The sequence below is a fragment of the Balaenoptera acutorostrata genome, chromosome 6, assembly GCF_949987535.1.
Source record: "Balaenoptera acutorostrata chromosome 6, mBalAcu1.1, whole genome shotgun sequence".
Taxonomy (NCBI): Eukaryota; Metazoa; Chordata; class Mammalia; order Artiodactyla; family Balaenopteridae; genus Balaenoptera; species Balaenoptera acutorostrata.
In genome coordinates, this window is record NC_080069.1 from 115485319 (window position 1) to 115505254 (window position 19936).

At 45.1% G+C, this 19936-nt stretch overlaps 1 pseudogene; it reads right to left on the reverse strand.

Annotated features, from left to right (window-relative positions):
- Positions 1 to 12731: 12731 nt before the first annotated feature.
- LOC114235562 (U6 spliceosomal RNA) lies at positions 12732 to 12823 on the reverse strand (annotated as a pseudogene).
- Positions 12824 to 19936: the final 7113 nt, after the last annotated feature.

Consider the following 19936-nt stretch of genomic DNA (forward strand, 5'->3'; position numbering starts at 1 on the left):
CTCCTCTCCCAGATGTGTCACACTTGCCCTTTGATACACTAGAACTAGAGCAGTGATGCAAGTTTAACTGCTATTAGTGCATTCCGTGTTATATAATAGAGGGATGGGAGAGGGAGAAAAAGGAAAAGGAAAAGAATTGATCATATACATAGGTATACTCATAGGTAAACAAGGAAGTAATCTTAGTGACTACTGCAGTCCTTGTTTCTGCAACAGACCACATGGCTAGAGCTGGTATTAATTCCTCTTCCATCACCATTCTGTATTCTCTCTGCCTGCATTCGGCACCCAGCTGGTTGTGGTTGCATGCCTGCTGGGGGAGCCAGACCTTCCCTCCTGAAGGTCTCTGTCAACGTTCCGGCCTATATTAAGTTGTTGTAATTTCCATTCCAGATATACATACACACACATATACATTTATGAGGCACACTGCATGGCCTGTGGGATCTTAGTTCCCCAGAGGAACAACTGATTTAGTGGAAGTATTGTTGTGTCCCCTGGTGGGAATGTCTCTCCCTTGGGAATTCAGAATTGCAGGGATGGGAAACAAATATTTTGCTAGTGGGCCACTAGGGATAACTGTGAGAAGAGCTACTCCCATTTCTATCCAACTGTGACTCCTGGACTCGTGAGTCCCGGCTGTGGGAGAAACAACCCCACATGCTGAATGTTGACGCAGATCACAGTCTGCACCCTGGAGAATACTGCCCCAGTCCTGCGAGGTGTTGCCCCTCTCTGCTGCCATAAGGGGGTCTCCAAAAGGCCATCCCACCCTTCTATAAAGCCAGCTGCGAGATTGGTTCAAGATGGCAGAGTAGAAGGACGTGCGCTCACTCCCTCTTGCGAGAGCACCAGAATCACAACTAACTGCTGAACAATCATCAACAGGAAGACACTGGGACTCACCAAAAAAGATACCCCGCATCCAAAGACAAAGGGGAAGCTGCAGTGAGACAGTAGGAGGGGCGCAATCACAATAAAATCAAATCCCATAACTGCTGGGTGGGTGACTCACAAACTGGAGAACACTTATACCACAGAAGTCCACTCACTGGAGTGAAGGTTCTGAGCACCATGTCAGGCTTCCCAACGTGGGGGTCTGGCAACAGGAGAAGGAATTCCTAGAGAATCAGACTTTGAAATCTAGCAGGATTTGACTGCAGGACTTCGACAGGACTGGGGGAAACAGAGACTCCACTCTTGGAGGGCACACACAAAGTAGTGTGTGCATCGGGACCCAGGGGAAGGAGCAGTGACCCCATAGGAGACTGAACCAGACCTACCTGCTAGTGTTGGAGGGTCTCCTGCAGAGGTGAGGGGTGGCTGTGTCTCACCGCGAGGACAAGGACACTGGCAGCAGAAGTTCTGGGAAGTACTCCTTGGCGTAAGCCCTCCCAGAGCCCGCCATTAGCCCCACCAAAGAACCGGGTAGGCTCCAGTGTTGGGTCGCCTCAAGCCAAACAGCCAACAGGGAGGTAACCCAGCCCCACCCATCAGCAGACAAGTGGATTAAAGTTTTACTGAGCTCTGCCCACCAGAGCAACACCCAGTTCTACCCACCAGTCCCTTCCATCAGGAAACTTGCACAAGCCTCTTAGATAGCTTCATCCACCAGAGGGCAGACAGCAGAAACAAGAAGAACTACAATCCTGCAGCCTGTGGAACAAAAACCACATCCACAGAAAGATAGACAAGATGAAAAGGCAGAGGGCTATGTACCAAATGAAGGAACAAGATAAAACCCCAGAAAAACAACTAAATGAAGTGGAGATAGGCAACCTTCCAGAAAAGGAATTCAGAATAATGATAGTGAAGATGATCCAGGACCTCGGAAAAAGAATGGAGGCAAAGATCGAGAAGATGCAAGAAATGTTTAACAGAGACCTAGAAGAATTAAAGAACAAACACCTAGAATTAAAGAACAAACAAACAGAGATGAACAATACAATAACTGAAATGAAGAATACACTAGAAGGTATCAATAGCAGAATAACTGAGGCTGAAGAACGGATAAGTGACCTGGAAGACACAATGGTGGAATTCACTGCCGTGGAACACAATAAAGAGAAAAGAATGAAAAGAAATGAAGACAGCCTAAGAGACCTCTGGGACAACATTAAACGCAACAACATTCGCATTATAGGGGTCCCAGAAGGAGAAGAGAGTGAGAAAGGACCGGAGAAAATATTTGAAGAGATTATAGTCAAAAACTTCCCTAACATGGGAAAGGAAATAGCCACTCAAGTCCAGGAAGTGCAGAGAGTCCCAGGCAGGATAAACCCAAGGAGAAACACGCCGAGACACATAGTAATCAAACTGACAAAAATTAAGGACAAAGAAAAATTATTGAAAGCAGAAAGGGAAAAACGACAAATAACATACAAGGCAATTCCCATAAGGTTAACAGCTGATTTCTCAGCAGAAACTCTACAAGCCAGAAGGGAGTGGCATGATATATTTAAAGTGATGAAAGGGAAGAACCTACAACCAAGATTACTCTACCCGGCAAGGATCTCATTCAGATTCGACGGAGAAATAAAAGGCTTTACAGACAAGCAAAAGCTAAGAGAATTCAGCACCACCAAACCAGCTCTACAACAAATGCTAAAGGAACTTCTCTAAGTGGGAAACACAAGAGAAGAAAAGGACCTACCAAAACAAACCCAAAACAATTAAGAAAATGGTCTTAGGAACATACATATCAATAATTACCTTAAACGTGAACGGATTAAATGCTCCAACCAAAAAACACAGGCTCACTGAATGGATACAAAAACAAGACCCATATATATGCTGTCTACAAGAGACCCACTTCAGACCTAGGGACACATACAGACTGAAAGTGAGGGGATGGAAAAAGATATTCCATGCAAATGGAAATCAAAAGAAAGCTGGAGTAGCAATACTCATATCAGATAAAATAGATTTTAAAATAAAGAATGTTACAAGAGACAAGGAAGGACACTACCTAATGATCAAGGGATCAATCCAAGAAGAAGATAAAACAATTATAAATATGTATGCACTCAACATAGGAGCACCTCAATACATAAGGCAACTGCTAACAGCTATAAAAGAGGAAATTGACAGTAACACAATAATAGTGGGGGACTTTAACACCTCACTTACACCAATGGACAGATCATCCAAAATGAAAATAAATAAGGAAACAGAAGCTTTCAATGACACAATAGACCAGATAGATTTAATTGATATTTATAGGACATTCCATCCAAAAACAGCAGATTACACGTTCTTCTCAAGTGAACACGGAACATTCTTCAGGATAGATCACATCTTGGGTCACAAATCAAGCTTCGGTAAATTTAAGAATATTGAAATCATATCAAGCATCTTTTCTGACCACAATGCTATGAGATTAGAAATCAGTTACATGGAAAAAATGTAAAAAACACAAACACATGGAGGTTAAACAATATGTTACTAAATAACCAAAAGATCACTGAAGAAATCAAAGAGGAAATAAAAAAATACCTAGAGACAAATGACAATGAAAACACGACGATCCAAAAGCTATGGGATTCAGCAAAAGCAGTTCTAAGAGGGAATTTTATAGCAATACAACCCTACCTCAAGAAACAAGAAAAATCTCAAATAAACAATCTAACCTTACACCTAAAGGAACTAGAGAAAGAAGAACAAACAAAACCCAAAGTTAGTAGAAGGAAAGAAATCATAAAGATCAGAGCAGAAATAAATGAAATAGAAACTAAGAAAACAATAGCAAAGATCAATAAAACTAAAAGCTGGTTCTTTGAGAAGATAAACAAAATTGACAAACCTTTAGCCAGACTCATCAAGAAAAAGAGGCAGAGGACTCAAATCAATAAAATTAGAAATGAAAAAGCAGAAGTTACAACAGACACCGCAGAAATACAAAGCATCCTAAGAGACTACTACAAGCAACTCTATGCCAATAACATGGACAACCTGGAAGAAATGGACAAATTCTTAGAAAGGTATAACCTTCCAAGACTGAACCAGGAAGAAATAGAAAATATGAACAGACCAATCACAAGCACTGAAATTGAAACTGTGATTAAAAATCTTCCAACAAAAAAAAGTCCAGGCCCAGATGGCTTCACAGGTGAATTCTATCAAACATTTAGAGAAGAGCTAACACCCATCCTTCTCAAACTCTTCCAAAAAATTGCAGAGGAAGGAACACTCCCAAACTCATTCTATGAGGCCACCATCACCCTGTTACCAAAACCAGACAAAGATACTACAAAAAAAGAAAATTACAGACCAATATCACTGACAAATAAAGATGCAAAAATCCTCAACAAAATACTAGCAAACAGAATCCAACAACACATTAAAAGGATCATACACCATGATCAAGTGGGATTTATCCCAGGGATGCAAGGATTCTTCAGTATACGCAAATCAATCAACGTGATACACCATATTAACAAATTGAAGAATAAAAACCATATGATCATCTCAATAGATGCAGAAAAAGCTTTTGACAAAATTCAACACCATTTATGATAAAATCTCTCCAGAAAGTGGGCATAGAGGGAACCTACTGCAACATAATAAAGGCCATATACAACAAACACACAGCCAACATCATTCTCAATGGTGAAAAACTGAAAGCATTTCCTCTAAGATCAGGAACAAGACAAGGATGTCCACTCTCGCCACTATTATTCAACATAGTTTTGGAAGTCCTAGCCACGGCAATCAGAGAAGAAAAAGAAATAAAAGGAATCCAAAGCGGAAAAGAAAAAATAAAACTGTCACTGTCTGCAGATGACATGATACTATACATAGAGAATCCTAAAGATGCCACCAGAAAACTACTAGAGCTAATCAATGAATTTGGTAAAGTTGCAAGATACAAAATTAATGCACAGAAATCTCTTGCATTCCTATACACTAACAATGAAAAATCAGAAAGAGAAATTAAGGAAACAATCCCATTCACCATTGCAACAAAAAGAATAAAATACCTAGGAATAAACCTACCTAAGGAGGTAAAAGACCTGTACTCAGAAAACTACAAGACATTGATGAAAGAAATCAAAGATGACACAAACAGATGGAGAGATATAACATGTTCTTCGATTGGAAGAATCAATGTTGTGAAAATGACTATACTACCCAAAGCAGTCTACAGATTCAATACAATTCCTATCAAATTACCAGTGACATTTTTTACAGAACTAGAACAAAAAATCTTAAAATTTTTATGGAGACAGACCGGAATAGCCAAAGCAGTCTTGAGGGGAAAAAAAACAGAGCTGGAGGAATCAGACTCCCTGACTTCAGACTATACTACAAATCTACAGTAATCAAGACAATATGGTACCAGCACAAAAACAGAAATATAGATCAATGCAAGAGGATAGAAAGCCCAGAGATAAACCCACGCACCTATGGTCAACTAATCTATGACAAAGGAGGCAAGGATATACAGTGGAGAAAAGACAGTCTCTTCAATAAGTGGTGCTGGGAAAACTGGACAGCTACATGTAAAAGAATGAAATTAGAACACTCCTTAACACCACACACAAAAATAAACTCAAAATGGATTAGAGATCTAAATGTAAGACCAGACACTATAAAACTCTTAGAGGAAAACATAGGAAGAACACTCTTTGACATAAATCACAGCAAGATCTTTTTTGATCCACCTCCTAGAGTAATGGAAATAAAAACAAAAATAAACAAATGGGACCTAATGAAACTTAAAAGCTTTTGCAAAGCAAAGGAAACTACAAACAAGACGAAAAGACAACCCTCAGAATGGGAGAAAATATTTGCAAATGAAGCAACGGACAAAGGATTAATCTCCATAATATATAAACAGCTCATGCAGCTCAATAGTAAAAAAACAAACAACCCAATCAAAAAATGGGCTGAAGACCTAAATAGACATTTCTCCAAAGAAGACATACAGATGGCCAAGAAGCACATGAAAAGCTGCTCAACATCACTAATTATTAGAGAAATGCAAATCAAAACTACAATGAGGTATCACCTCGCACCAGTTAGAATGGGCATCATCAGAAAATCTACAAACAACAAATGCTGGAGAGGGTGTGGAGAAAAGGGAACCCTCTTGCACTGTTTGTGGGAATGTAAATTGATACAGCCACTATGATGAACAGTTTGGAGGTTCCTTAGAAAACTAAAAATAGAATTACCATATGACTGAGCAATCCCATTACTGGGCATATACCCTAAGAAAACCGTAATTCAAAAAGAGTCATGTACCGCAACGTTCATTGCAGCACTGTTTACAATAGCCAGGTCATGGAAGCAACCTAAATGCCCATCGACAGACAAATGGATAAAGAAGTTGTGGTACATATATACAATGGAATATTACTCAGCCATAAAAAGGAACAAAATTGGGTCATTTGTAGAGACGTGGATGGATTTAGAGACTGTCATACAGAGTGAAGTAAGTCAGAAAGAGAAAAACAAATATCATACATTAATGCATATATGTGGAACCTAGAAAAATGGTACAGATGAACTGGTTTGCAGGGCAGAAATAGAGACACAGATGTAGAGAACAAATGTATGGACACCAAGGAGGGAAAGTGGGGGTGGGATGAATTGGGAGATTGGGATTGACATATATACACTAATATGCGTAAAATGGGTAACTAATAAGAACCTGGCGTATAAAAAATAAATAAAATAAAATTCAAAAAGAAAAAAGAAAAAATTAAAAATGCTTTGCCAAAGAAACCCTTTGGCAAGCTCGGAGACTTTTAGAGCATGAGCCACCCATCTCCTTGCATGGCCCTGCAATAAATCTCTCTCTGCTCAAAAAAAAAAAAAAAAACTAAGGTGATCTGAATAAGTTATGAACTTTAGTTAGTAATAATGTACCAAGATAGGTTTATTAATTGTAACAAATGTACCATACTAATATATGCATAACAGGGGAAACTGGGTAAGGAGGTACATGGGAACTCTCTGGACTATCTTTTTTTTTTTTTTTAAAGGATTTTCTTATTTATTTATTTATTTATTTATTTTTGGCTGTGTTGGGTCTTCGGTTCGTGTGAGGGCTTTCTCCAGTTGCGGCAAGCGGGGGCCACTCTTCATCGCGGTGCGGGGACCGCTCTTCATCGCGGTGCGCGGGCCTTTCTCTATCGCGGCCCCTCCCGTCGCGGGGCACAGGCTCCAGACGCGCAGGCTCAGCAATTGTGGCTCACGGGCCCAGCTGCTCCGCGGCATGTGGGATCTTCCCAGACCAGGGCTCGAACCCGTGTCCCCTGCATTAGCAGGCAGATTCTCAACCACTGCGCCACCAGGGAAGCCCTGGACTATCTTTTTAATTTTCCTGTAATTCTAAAACTATTTTTAAAAATAAAATTTATTTTAAAAATAATAAAACATGAATACAAGGGCACATACTTTACATTTCATGGATGCAAGGGCACAAACTTTACCTTTCACTTGGGGCTCCAATATGGCTCAGCTATCACTGGCTCTATCCCTGCCTCATTTGAACGGAAGGTCCCAATATTTTGTATATTTATTTCAAGACCATAGATGTGTTTCCACTGAATTTCAGTCAGGATTTTTCCCCAGAAACAATCCTGAATCTGTAAAAATACTACAGTATGCTATGATATTGAGCAGTCAAACCCCTCAATAAATGAAAACTTTGTTTAAAAACACAAAATCAAACATCATCTACAAAGAAGAGCCAATTTGAAATTCAGTAACTATAAAATAATACTTTGGAAAAATTGCTGGTAATTTTATTTTAAAAACTAACAATAATACACTATTAAAAGTGTATTTAGAAAAAGTCACATGTATCAATGTTCATCTTTGCAGTTTTTTTAAAATGCTAATACACTAAATGTACACTAAATGCTGCCATTTTTTTCCTTCCAAATAAATATTTTATACATACACCCACCCCCCCCCTCCAAAAAAGCCAGCTGCTTTAGATTGATAGGGAATTCCACAGTGAACCAGGGAATTCCATGGACCAATTGCCAGACTTAATTTGCTGCAAAATGTGTGCCCTGGTTGCAGCAATGTTTTGTGGAATACCATGTTGGTGGATAAGGCATTCTGTAAGTCCAGGGATGGTGGTATTGGCAGAGCATTTGGGGCTGGGAAAGCAAATCCATACTCAGAAGAAGCATCTATGCCAAGGAGAGCAAAGTGCTGCTCCTTCTGTGATGGAAGTGTGCTCTGTAATCCGTCTGCGACCAGGGACGCTCTGGTCTCCCTGGGGAGTGGTGCCACACAGCGGGCTCAGGGGACTATTGTGACGGCCTGTGGAAGAGAAAGGGAGTCCAGGTTCCTGTGGTCTAGACTATGCAGGAGGGCTGGAGAGCTGATGTAACCCTGAAGTTGGCTGGTGAAGCTATATTACTGGCCCTGCCCACTGGATGTAAACTGCTGCTGATAAGAGAAGAGGTACCAGATGTACTGATGAGCTCCAGCCAAGAAACGACATCAGAACAATAGCCGCGATTAGAATCACCACCTGATGGGACTTCCCTGGTGGTCCAGTGGTAAAGAATCCGCCTTCCAATGCAGGGGACGTGGGTTCAATCCCTGGCAAGGGAACTAAGATCCCACATGTCGCGGGGCAACTAAGACAACGTGCCGCAACTAGTGAGCCCGAGTGCCACAAACTACAGAGCCCACACACCACAACTACAGAGCCCACACGCCACAACTAGGGAAGAAAACCCACGCGCCACAACTAGAGAGAAGCCCACGCGCTGCAATGAAGAGCCCTGCGTGCTGCAACGAAAACCTGACGCAGCCAAAAATAAAAATAAATACATAAAATAAATAAATAAATATTTTAAAAAAAATCACCGCCTGACGAAGTTAGGCGGTCCAGCGGTTAGGACTCCGCACTCTCACTGCCGAGGGCCCTGGTTCGATCCCTGGTCTGGGAACTGAGATCCCGCAAGCCGCGAGGCGCAGCCAAAAAAAAAAAAAAAAGTCCACTCAGCATTTGAGCACTCCCTTGAATCTTTTGGATACTTTCTTCTACATTCTACTAAAGGAATCCTGGCATCTCAGCTTCACTCAGTGTAGGCTACCTTGGGACCAGCTTTCAATGAACCAGCTGGGCAACCATATACAGCCATTCGCAGTTGCCTGAGCTAACACAAGGAATCCAGGGTCTCTGCTTAGTGCATCCACCCACTTCAACACGTTATACTCCTTCCATTATGACACACCACCCTTTGTGTCTATTCTCATACATGCTTCCCTGCTCATATAAGCTGGAGACATCTTGAAATTCTTTGGTGTGCACAATGCCTCCTCATGGGTCACACCTTGTACCTAATATCCTGAAACTTGCCTGTCTTGAGTTGGGTTATAGATCTAGAAACAACGAGAGGCGGGAGATGGTCTTGAGGAAGATCATTATTCCTCGGCCACTAGGGTTTCTCCAGGCACAGGGATAACCTCTAGCTCATCACTCAGACTTTGGGAATTCAAGACCCTGAGCTCATCTTTTGTTTCTAAGTTTTCCGGTGCACTTAGAAGCTACCGAGCAGCCCCACAGCCCTGATGCTCTTTATTTCCAGTCACATTCTCTGCCAGCAGCTGCTTGGTCACCCAGAGCCTTCTATAGGCCTTGACTCCAGGGGTTGAAAGGTGATCATTTAAGTGACTGCTTCACAACTGCATGCCATGGACCACCAACGTCCCCTTTACCCCAGCAGCAGGGTCCTTAAAAATGCCTCTAAATCTACTTAGATTGGAACAGCGATGCCAGATTCCCCTGGAAGCATCACCAGTGCCAATGACTGTATCAGGCAGCCCTGGGTCAGGAGGCAGAGCCCTGTGAGTGTTATGGGATATGGATTTGTCATGGGGATTAGGTTTGACATGACAGAGCTGGGGAGGCGAAGGTCCAGAGGGGGAACTGGAGGGCCAGAGAAAGAGCCTCCACCTGGCAATCTGAAAAGCCAGGCTTGTCCAGGGCCTATGGGAGTTATGGCCTCTGGGGGACTCTCGGCCGAGCCTCTGGAGGTGGGCTGGGGGCTGCCGTTGGTCAGGGGGCCAGCAGGCAGGACATAGAACCGGACGCAGAGGTGAGGAGAGTGAGGACGAACTGGCTCCACCGGCCACTCTGGGTCTGCCTGTGTCCACATCTGACTACGGTGACCTTCAGAGAGTAAAGGTCACTGCTTCACCCTCGCTTTCCACCCTCGCATACAGGAGCCATATAGGATACTGGGAAACGTACTTTGGCAGCATGCGCACGTCTCCCTACCTGAATCTCCCCTCCCCTCCTCCTCCCAGGCTGGGCTTCTCCTGTACTAGCACCTCCCACGCCTGCCTGATGGCTGTTCCGCCTCCCTCAGCAGACTGTGAGCTCCGAGATGCTGGGCTGAGTCTCCTGACTCACCACTGTGTGACCAGCCCCTGGCACAAGCTTGGAACAGAGCGGCGCTCTGTGTTTGGCAAATGGATAAGTGAATGAATGAATGAATGAATGATGGCCGCTGGGTGCTAGGAACACAGGGAGAAAAGTCAGACAGAGAAGAGGTTAGATGCTGCCCCCAGTACTGAGTCCTTATTCTCCGCAGAGCCCTGGGGAGAGGCTGAGGGTGGAGGAGGCAGGCAGAGATGAGCTGACCCGTGAGTGACCACGACACGTGTGGGTGAATGTGTCCAGCACCCTTGGATGAACCCAGTAAGAGACTTGGCGGGGAGCTCAGAGGAAACGAGGCCACTGTCAGCCAGTGAATCATGGAGGACTTCCTGCAGGAGTGCCATGGGGGGAGGACTGAAACAGGTGGAGTTAGGTGGGGCGGGTGCCTTCCAGATGGAGGAAAAGGCTTGTGCAGGCACAAGCCCAGGGCACACACCTGAAAGAGTGAGGTTTTAGTTTTGCCCTCACTTCAGGCTGATTTCTAGGTTTTGATTTCCAGGGTAATTCCTACTATTAAGGAGGATGGTCTTGGGAATTCCCTGGCGGTCCAGTGGTTAAGACTCCAAGCTTCCACTGCAGGGGACACAGGTTCGATCCCTGGTCAGGGACCTGACATCCCACATGCATGGCACGGCCAAAAAAATAAAAAATAAAACAATAAAAAAAAATGGAGGATGGTATTGTTCACATTAAGATTAGTATTCATGGTGTAAACAGGAGGCACAAACAGAAACCTAGTTCCTGAGTTCACTCCTGTCTCCAGGCTCAGCCTCTCGGGTCCATTCTCTACAAGGTGGCCAGAGGGATACCTCTAAATCCCTCCATGGCTCCCCATTGCCCTTGGGATGTGGTCCAGCCTCCTTAAGATGACTCCAAGGTCCTCCTCTCTCACCTCCGGGCCTTCCCACGGGCTGCCTCCTCTGCCCAGGACACTCCTCACCCCTTTAATGCTGCCTCCCAGACCAGCCTCTCCTGTCCCCGCCCTGGGCCAGGGATTCCCTTAAACTTCCCAACTTACCACTCATCAGGTTTGTTGGATTAGAGTCCTCCCCGGTCATCCCTGTCATCTCTGTTCACCCCGGAACCCTGCTCAGCAGCCTGAGCTGGCCTCCTGGGGCCACCCTGTAGCCTGGCTGGGCTCTGGAGCTGGGGGACCCACAGCTGTGAAGGGCACACAGATGGGGCTCTAGAAATTCTTGAGTAAATGGCTGAAATTGTGGTGTTTTCACTTAGTTTGTTCTCATGTCATTCTTGCAAACTTTGAGGTAAGTTCTGTTATTATCCCCTCTTTTTAGACAAAAGAACAAAGGCTCAGAGAAGGGCACATGGCTACTGGCTATGCTCAGCTTGGTCTGATTCCAGGGACCAATAAACAAATCCAGGAGTCTGAGTAAGAATAAAGGAAATCAGGGAGAAGACTCCTGCGAGTTACTCATGTTTGTCTTTTTTTTTTTTTTTAATATTTATTTATTTATTATTTATTTAGGCTGCACTGGGTCTTAGTTGTGGCATGCATGTGGGATCTAGTTCCCCAACCAGGGATTGAACCCGGGCCCCCTGCATTGGGAGCATGCAGACTTACCCACTGGACCACCAGGGAAGTCCTTAATTGTCTTTTAATAAGTACGTGCCGTGCCTACTCCAGGGCAGGCCCATTGCTCACAGGGGCAGTGACCTGCTGTTATTTGTTCACTTTTCCTGAGCGGGAAGAGAGCAGGCCTCCCGGCTGGCCTGGCTGGCGCATTTCAGTCTGAGGGGCCTCTCTGGGGCAGGCGTCACTCTCACATGCAGCAGGACCTGGCGCTTCTGAAGAGGGACTCCGGAGCCAGGGTGTCTGGGCTCAAATTCTAGCTCCACCGCGTACCAGCCGCATGACCTTGGGCAAGCTACCTCTCTTGGCCTCAGTTTCCCCATCTGTAAAATTGGGATAATAATAGTAGCTACCTCACAGGGTTGTGGTGAGGATTAAATAAATTAATATTTGTAAAGAACATAGAACAGGGCCTGGCATGTAATAAGTCCTGTATTAGCATTTGTTTACCACCCACCCCCCATATATATACAATTGTTAGAAAATGTTTGAGAGTAATTTGAGCAGCACATATCACATTTTTTTAAGATGTATTTTTTATTGAAATATAGTTGATTTACAATGTTGTGTTAGTTTCTGGTATACAGCAAAGTGATTCACTTTTCTATATATATATATATATATATATATATATATATATATATACACATATATATATATATACATACACATACATATATATATTTTTTTCATATTCTTTTCCATCATGGTTTATTACAGTATAAAAATATGGAACTCTTCTCGAATGTGCGTGTCATCCTTGTACTAATCTTCTCTGAATTGTTCCAGTTTTCGTATATGTGCTGCCAAAGCAAGCATGCACATAGAAAATTTTTAAATGTGCAGCACCCACTCAGCAATCCCACTTTGTGGAACCTATCTGATGGACACCTTCATAATATCCATAATGATAAATATTTAAGAATGTTTCTTGGAGCATTATTTGTAAGGACAAAAAATTGGAAACAACACAGATGTTCATCAAAAGGGGAGTGGTTAAATAAATTCTGGACATCCCCAGATGGAACACCATGCGGGGTTGAAAAGAGTGAGTTGTGTGTATGAGGTTGAATCATCTGAAATTGCTGACATTTGGCCATTATTGATTTACAAAGTAGTGATGGCAATTTCAGAGGATTCAATCTAATACTATGCACTTGTATTAGAGTAGTTTGAGCTGTGGTGACAAACAGACCCAAAAGTGTTATGGACAAACACAACAGAAGTTTGTTAGCTGCTAAAGTAACAGTCCCAGGTTGGGGGGATGAAATAAATGATGGAGGGGACCTCTCTTCCATGAGGTGATTCAGGGACCCAGACTGAGGAAGAGTCTGACATCTTCAACGGGTATTTTTCCCCAGGCTGTGTGTTAACTCCGGCCAGAAGGGAGAAGGAGCACACAGGCGCGTGAGGGAGGCTTTATGGCCCTGGCCTGGACGGGCACCTCTTACTTTGGCTCACACTCCATTGCAGACAAATTAGTCATATGGCCACACCTACCCACAAGAAGGCTGGGAGATGTGCTCTAGCTGTGTGTATGGGAAGCAGGAAAGGCAGGTTTTGGTGGATGGATGGGCCGTCTCTGCCCCAGTACTCTCTAAGCCTCAGTTTCCTTATCTTTATTATGGGGGTAATAATAGTAGCTGCTGCACAGTAAATGGCATAATATGTGTGCATTCAGCACAGCCCTTGACCCATAGTGAGTGCTCCATAAATATTCAGGTGGCAGGCTACCTCCCAGAGGTCCCTTCTGGAATCGAGTTCCAATTGCCCGCAGGCGTAACTTGCCTGACTGTGGCAGATTGCATTTCCCCACGTGCTCTTGTTACAGTGGGTCACTGACATTCCCCCATCCTTGAACCTGGGCAGACCTTCATAACAGGTGGTGGAGGTGATACTGCCTGACTCCTGAGGTTGGTCCTAATGGGCAACATGGTTTCTGCCTGGCATTCCCTCTCTCTCTCTCTCTCTTTCTCTTTCTCATGAATGCGATGGTTGCTCTTGGAACCTAGGCCACCTGAAGAGGCTGTGCGTGGGGATTTCAGCTGACAACCCCAGCTAGGCCCCCAAAGGACAGCCAGCATCAACTGTCAGATGTATGAGCAAGGAACTTTTGGATGACTCCAGCCCCAGGCTTTGAGTTTTCCAGCCGAGGCCCCAGACATTGTGGAGCAGAGACAATTCATCCCTGCTGTCTTCTTTCCTGACCCACAGGAATCAATAATCAAATAATGATTGTTGTTTGAAGAGACGAGATTTTGGAGTAGCTTGTTATTCAGCAATAAATAACTGATAGAGTGATGCACTTTTTAGTCTTCCCTTTCCTTGTCTTATTCCCCACTCCCCTTCTTGTTTCTCCTGGGACCACCTCCCACATCACCCACCTGCACCCACCTGTCTCAGGGTCTGCTTCTGGGAGACCCAGCAAGGCAACACATAATTTGGAAAAGATACATGTAGAAAAATGACAAATGGAAAATTATTGGATGCCTCTTCGGGAATGAGTTTGAGAACCAGAAACTTTACTTTTTATTCAACATCTGTCTGAATTATTTACATGTTGAGCAATTCTTCATTATAATTTTTTAAAGTATAAAAAATTTCCATAAAACCTTGAGTCAGGTCTCATCAGATCCAGTGCTGGACCGAGTGAGCTGATCTCCGAGCAGGTGAACTTCACACTTTTTGTACTCACTGGCAGTGGAGCTGGGGTGTGGTGACTTTTTCCTTTTTTTAATGCTTTAAATAAACTTTAAAAATTGTGGTAAAATATACATGAAATTTACTATTTAACCATTTTAAAGTGGCATCAAGTATATGCACATTGTGGTACAACCATCACCACCATCCAGAACTCTTTCACCATCCCAAGCTGAAACGCTGTACCCTGGCCCCTGGTGGCCACCATTCTCCTTTCTGTTTCTGTGAATCTGACTTCTCTAGGTACCTCATATAAGTGGAATCATACAGTATTTATCTTTTTGTGGCTGGCTGGTTTCATTTAGTGTGGTGGTTTCTTAAGTGGTCCCAGGATAACTTTCCTGGTCACCGCCATCCGTGACCACACTTCCTGGCACGAGACCTGTACCCGCCCTGCACAGGTGTGGCTGGTGGGCATGGCTGGCAACGTGGCAGGCAGACGGGACTGGTCCAGACACTTTGTTACAGATGAGCTCACGGTGCCTTCCCTTTCCCAGTTCCGAGCAGAATTGCTGGGCGAGGGTTAATCAACATTCAGTCATGTTTCCAAGTTTAAATGGAGCATTTGTTTAATTATGTGTAAGTAGCAATACGTTGTGGCCATTATCTAAATCACTGTTTTATTTCCTGGACGTGGTTGCGTAATGCAGGGTTTCTGCTCCAGCCTAGCATCATTAACAGAGAAGAGTTAATGAATATAAAAGCGTAAAGGCTAATTACACTTTAATTTACAATCATGGTCTCATTTTGGGACCACATGAAATCTGTTTTGAAAACAATTTAAAAAAAAAAACCCGCTCTTGCCCTGGTAAATGGAGGGACCCCGGCCAGGAGCCCAGCTCTGCCTGCCACATAGTGGCTGAGCGGCATTGGCTGGCACCGATCCCCTCCCTGGCGCCGTTACTCGGAGGCTGGTGAGGCCAAGTTCAGTGCCCTGTGACTCTGTCTTTTGTTTCCAGCAATTTTCCTCTTGCCTTCTTGTGGCTGCGGGGAAGAGTTGGGGGAGCCCCGTCTGGGGCACTGGTGGTCTGACCGTGCAGCTCTGTTGTGGCATCACATCGAGCCATGCCGGTTGCAGTTACTTAGTGGTTTTAAAAGTGATGGTGATGGAAATTGGTGGTGGTGATGGGCGAAAAGCTGACATTTACTAGGTTCCTACTGTGTGCCTGGCACTGTGCTGGGTACTTTTATATATATTATTTATTCCTTGAAATTGCTTATCAACGGCAATTAGTCTCCCTGAAATTTGAATTCGTTCCTCTGAAATGTTTAATGGAACTATGGAATCATTGTTAATTTTCTTAGGATAATAATGGCATTGTAGTTATGTAGAAGAATGTCCTTATTCTTAGGAGACGAAAAGAAGTTTGTGGGTGAAGGGTCATGATATCTGCCATTCACTTCCAAATGGCCCAGGAAAAAATATTATATATGTATATATATTTATATATAAATGTTACATATTTTAATATGTTAATATGTATTATATATAATATATGTATATATATTTTATATATGTATATATAGAGAGAGAGCGAGAGAAAAAGAGAGAGTGAGAGACAAAGAGACAGAGATAGAGAGAGACCCAGAGAGAGAGACAAAGAGATAAATGGGCAAAATATGAATCGGTGTTGAACCTAGATGGAGGGTATACAAGTGTTCATTGTGCAATTCTTTGAACTTTCCTCTTTTTCTCCCAATTGAGGTAAAAGGTCCATTTAATTAAGCCCAGCATTTGTCTGTATGATTTTGCATTATGGATTACTGGAGTCTGGAATAATAATTAATCAGGTAATCGAATAATAATTAATTAAACAAATATGCAAAAAAGCAAAATAAAACCACAGAGGGGATGGCCCGCAGTGGGGCCCAGTTGTCTTTTGCTTCTGAAACCCTCAATTCAGGCTTCCCTCGTAAAGAACAATCATTTAAGAACATCCCACCAGCTACTGAGCATTTATGCTAGGGCAGGCAGCAAAGGGCCCTCTCAGTATTAGCTGAGCCACCCCCAGGAATTCATCCGCAGGAAATACCGGGGTAGGGCTCCGGCATTATTCATGTTAAACTTAACAGTAGGGACAACGGAAATAGAAGAATCTGAAGAGAAAACAATAAAGTGCATTTTAAGACTCTCTGTAATTTCTACACAGGTTTGGGGGAGGCTCTGCGCTCCCCACCCACGTGGGGCGAGGGGCCTGGCAGCCGTGTGACTCCACCCCCTTGGCCATAGCTGATTGGATCAGGACAGGCCCTGGTACTCAAGCTGGGCCAATCAGAATGCCTTCCCCAGGAATTTGGAAAAGGGACGAAGGAATCCCGATTCAGTCTGAATCTGGGAGCCGTCGGGAGCGGTCTTCTGCCGGGTGGGCTGAGGAGCCTGTGTGCCACGACGAGTACAGAGCAGCCCTCACGGAGAGAAGCAGGAGAGAAGCAGGAGAGAAGCAGGAGAGAGCCGGAGAGCCCTGGGGGAGACCCAGCAACCTTCCCAGGCCCATTGGTCCTGTCCTTGGATTTCAGGAGACTCCACTGTAGTGTTCTGTTAAACTCCTTTTTTGTCAATCTGGCTTGAATGGGTTTCTGTTACAACCAAAACAGTCCTCATATAGTAAGCATGTATTATTTTAATAATATGAAGGAAAGGAATAGAAATCACGGCCATTTACTGACTGGGCTGGGCACCTGGTGCTGTGCGTTCCCAGGCCTGTGCAAACGCCCTCAGATCCATGCCTGGTTACTCCCGCTCTGCCCAGGCCCCTCAAATGGCCAATGGGAGGCACTGGGGGAGACAGGAGAGCAGGAGAAGGGAGAAGCCAGGGTATTTCTCCTCCCTGTCGCTGTGCCCTGGGCAGCCTCTGGTAGGGACCATGCTTCCTCTGCAGCTCCCCTCTTCGCCCCCCATGGGCCCTCCTTGGTTCCAGCTTCCACCGTGTGGCCCCTGTGAATCCCATCTCCTCCTACTGTGCTCCCCACACAGGGGGGCAAGTGGCTACCTGCTTCAATAATCTCTGGGTCTCTGCCTCATCCCGTTTGGCTTCTCAGCTCTTATGTCACCTGTGTAGTTAATTCCCTGGATCAAATTCCTCCTGTTGAAATACTGTTTTCCCAGTCTAATGCTGACTGAGTCACATATATTATCTAATTTTACTCTCGAAATGCCCCTCTGAGGGAGATATTAGGATCCCCACTTCGCAAATGAGGAAGGTGCTGCTCAGAGACGCTAAGTAACGCGCCCCAAAGTCACACAGCTTTGTCACGACACTCAGAAGCTCTTTGAACTCTTATTACTATATCGTACCAGACTGCTTTGTATAGTCACCTCTGTAGTTAGAAAGAAAAGTTATTAAAGACAAACAACAAGAAACAAATCCTGGGTAAGTGCAGGACTGATACAGAGGGTCTGGGGTGGCCCTGCAGGTCTGGGAAACTCCCTCAGGCAAGTCCAGCCTCTCTCAGCCCTGGGAGAGCACAGGGGCGGGTCCTGGAATCCCAGGCCTCCACTTAGTAGCCAGAGCCCCTGGGCATGAACCTCTCTGAGCCCAGTTCTTCCTCCATCACGAGAGAGAAGTCAAGTTTAAAGGTCGGTTCCCCGCAGAGCTGGCATGAACACACCTCAGGCAGCAATGGTTTTGTGACTGCCTGGTGGTCATAGTGCCTGCCTGTAGCCTGGCATGGAGTCACCCCCGATAAGCCTGTTCAGGTCTCGCGTCTGTGTCTCCTCGCTCTGGGGCCTCAGCCAGGTGTGCAGATGCAGAAGAGGGACGTGGACGTTGTGTCTCAGCGCTGACCCACCTCTGTCCCTCCAGTTCCAGGACCAGTTCCACCTGTCCTCACTGACTCAGGATTTTTCTTGCTTCAAAAAATATGTTCATTTTTAATATCCGTGAACGGTTTCAGCTTGACGGGTTGGTTCTATTTTTTCCTGACACGTATGAAATGAAATGTGTAACTACTAAAGGAAAAATGCTCTTGAGAGATCATGGGAAACAGCCCCTCCCAGGCAGGCACTGACGTAGGGACCGGGCAAGCTGTGCCCCCCCTGTTAGTGGAATTACCCTGGACAAGTGACTTCTCCTCTCTGGCCTCAGTTTTTTTTACCTGTAAAGTGGGATAATCTCGGTCCCTACCTCAGGGGTATTGCCAGGGATCCTTCAGCTAATTCAGAGGCCTGGAGGATGGGCACCATCTACGGTTATTATTTTGTTACTGTTTTGTTATTATTGCCAGCAATCTGTGGACTGAGTGGGTCCCTTGTGGCCTAGGGGAGTATAGGCCCAGAGTCCAGGGCCTCCCAGATGCCCCAGGCCAGGTGCTGGGGTGAGGGGTGGGCACCCTCCCTGCCACGGAGCTGCAGAGGGAAGTGCTGCTGGGTGCTGGCACAGGGACCCTGCAGCCCTTACTGAATGGCCTCCAGTCTGGGGCAGTTGGGAGGCTGCTCCTGACTCCCTGGAGACCTTCTAGCTCTGGCACCTGGCAGCTCCTTCTTTCAGGTCTGACCCCTTTTGTGCATCCGACACAGATTCCCCTTTTGGGCACCTAGGGAATTAGCTTGAGCCTGTATTTTGGCATCAGAGGGACCTGGTTGCAAATCCTGTCCTGTCATGCAGGAGCTGTGTGACTCTGAGCATGTTGCTTAACTTCTCTGAGGCTCTGTCTCCTCAGGTGACATGGCAGTGATGATGATACCCACCTCCGGGGCTCAGCCATGTAACAAGTCCTTACTATTGGCTGGGCCACGGTGGGTGTTGGTGAAGTGATGGGGACGCAGCCCGGAGCAGAGGGACCTGGCAGTCTAGAGGGGAGAGTTGCTATAGTAACAGTAAGAATGGCCACATTTATTGAGCTCTCACCATGGGCAAGGTGTACTGCTAAGTGCTGGATGTTGACTGACTGTCCCACTGTTACCAGGAACCTATGGGGAGAGTGGATTGCCCCACATCAAAGCTCACACGTTGTGAGTGGACAAGCAGGGATTCGAACCCAGGCTGGGCTGACTCCAAGTGTGGGCACAGAGTCTTCTGTGATACGGTCTCCAGCTGTGTCAGTTTCTTCCACTGGACCCCGTTGCAGGGTTAGGTGGGGATTCATGGTGACGTCAGTCACTCCTTGAGGGTTGTGGTCCAATGGGGGAGCCCTCGGTACCTTTGAAAGTTCTGAATCTACAACATTTGGGGATGGGACACATCTGATGTCACCCCTGGGGGCATTCCCCTTGCACCCCTCTGCTGGCA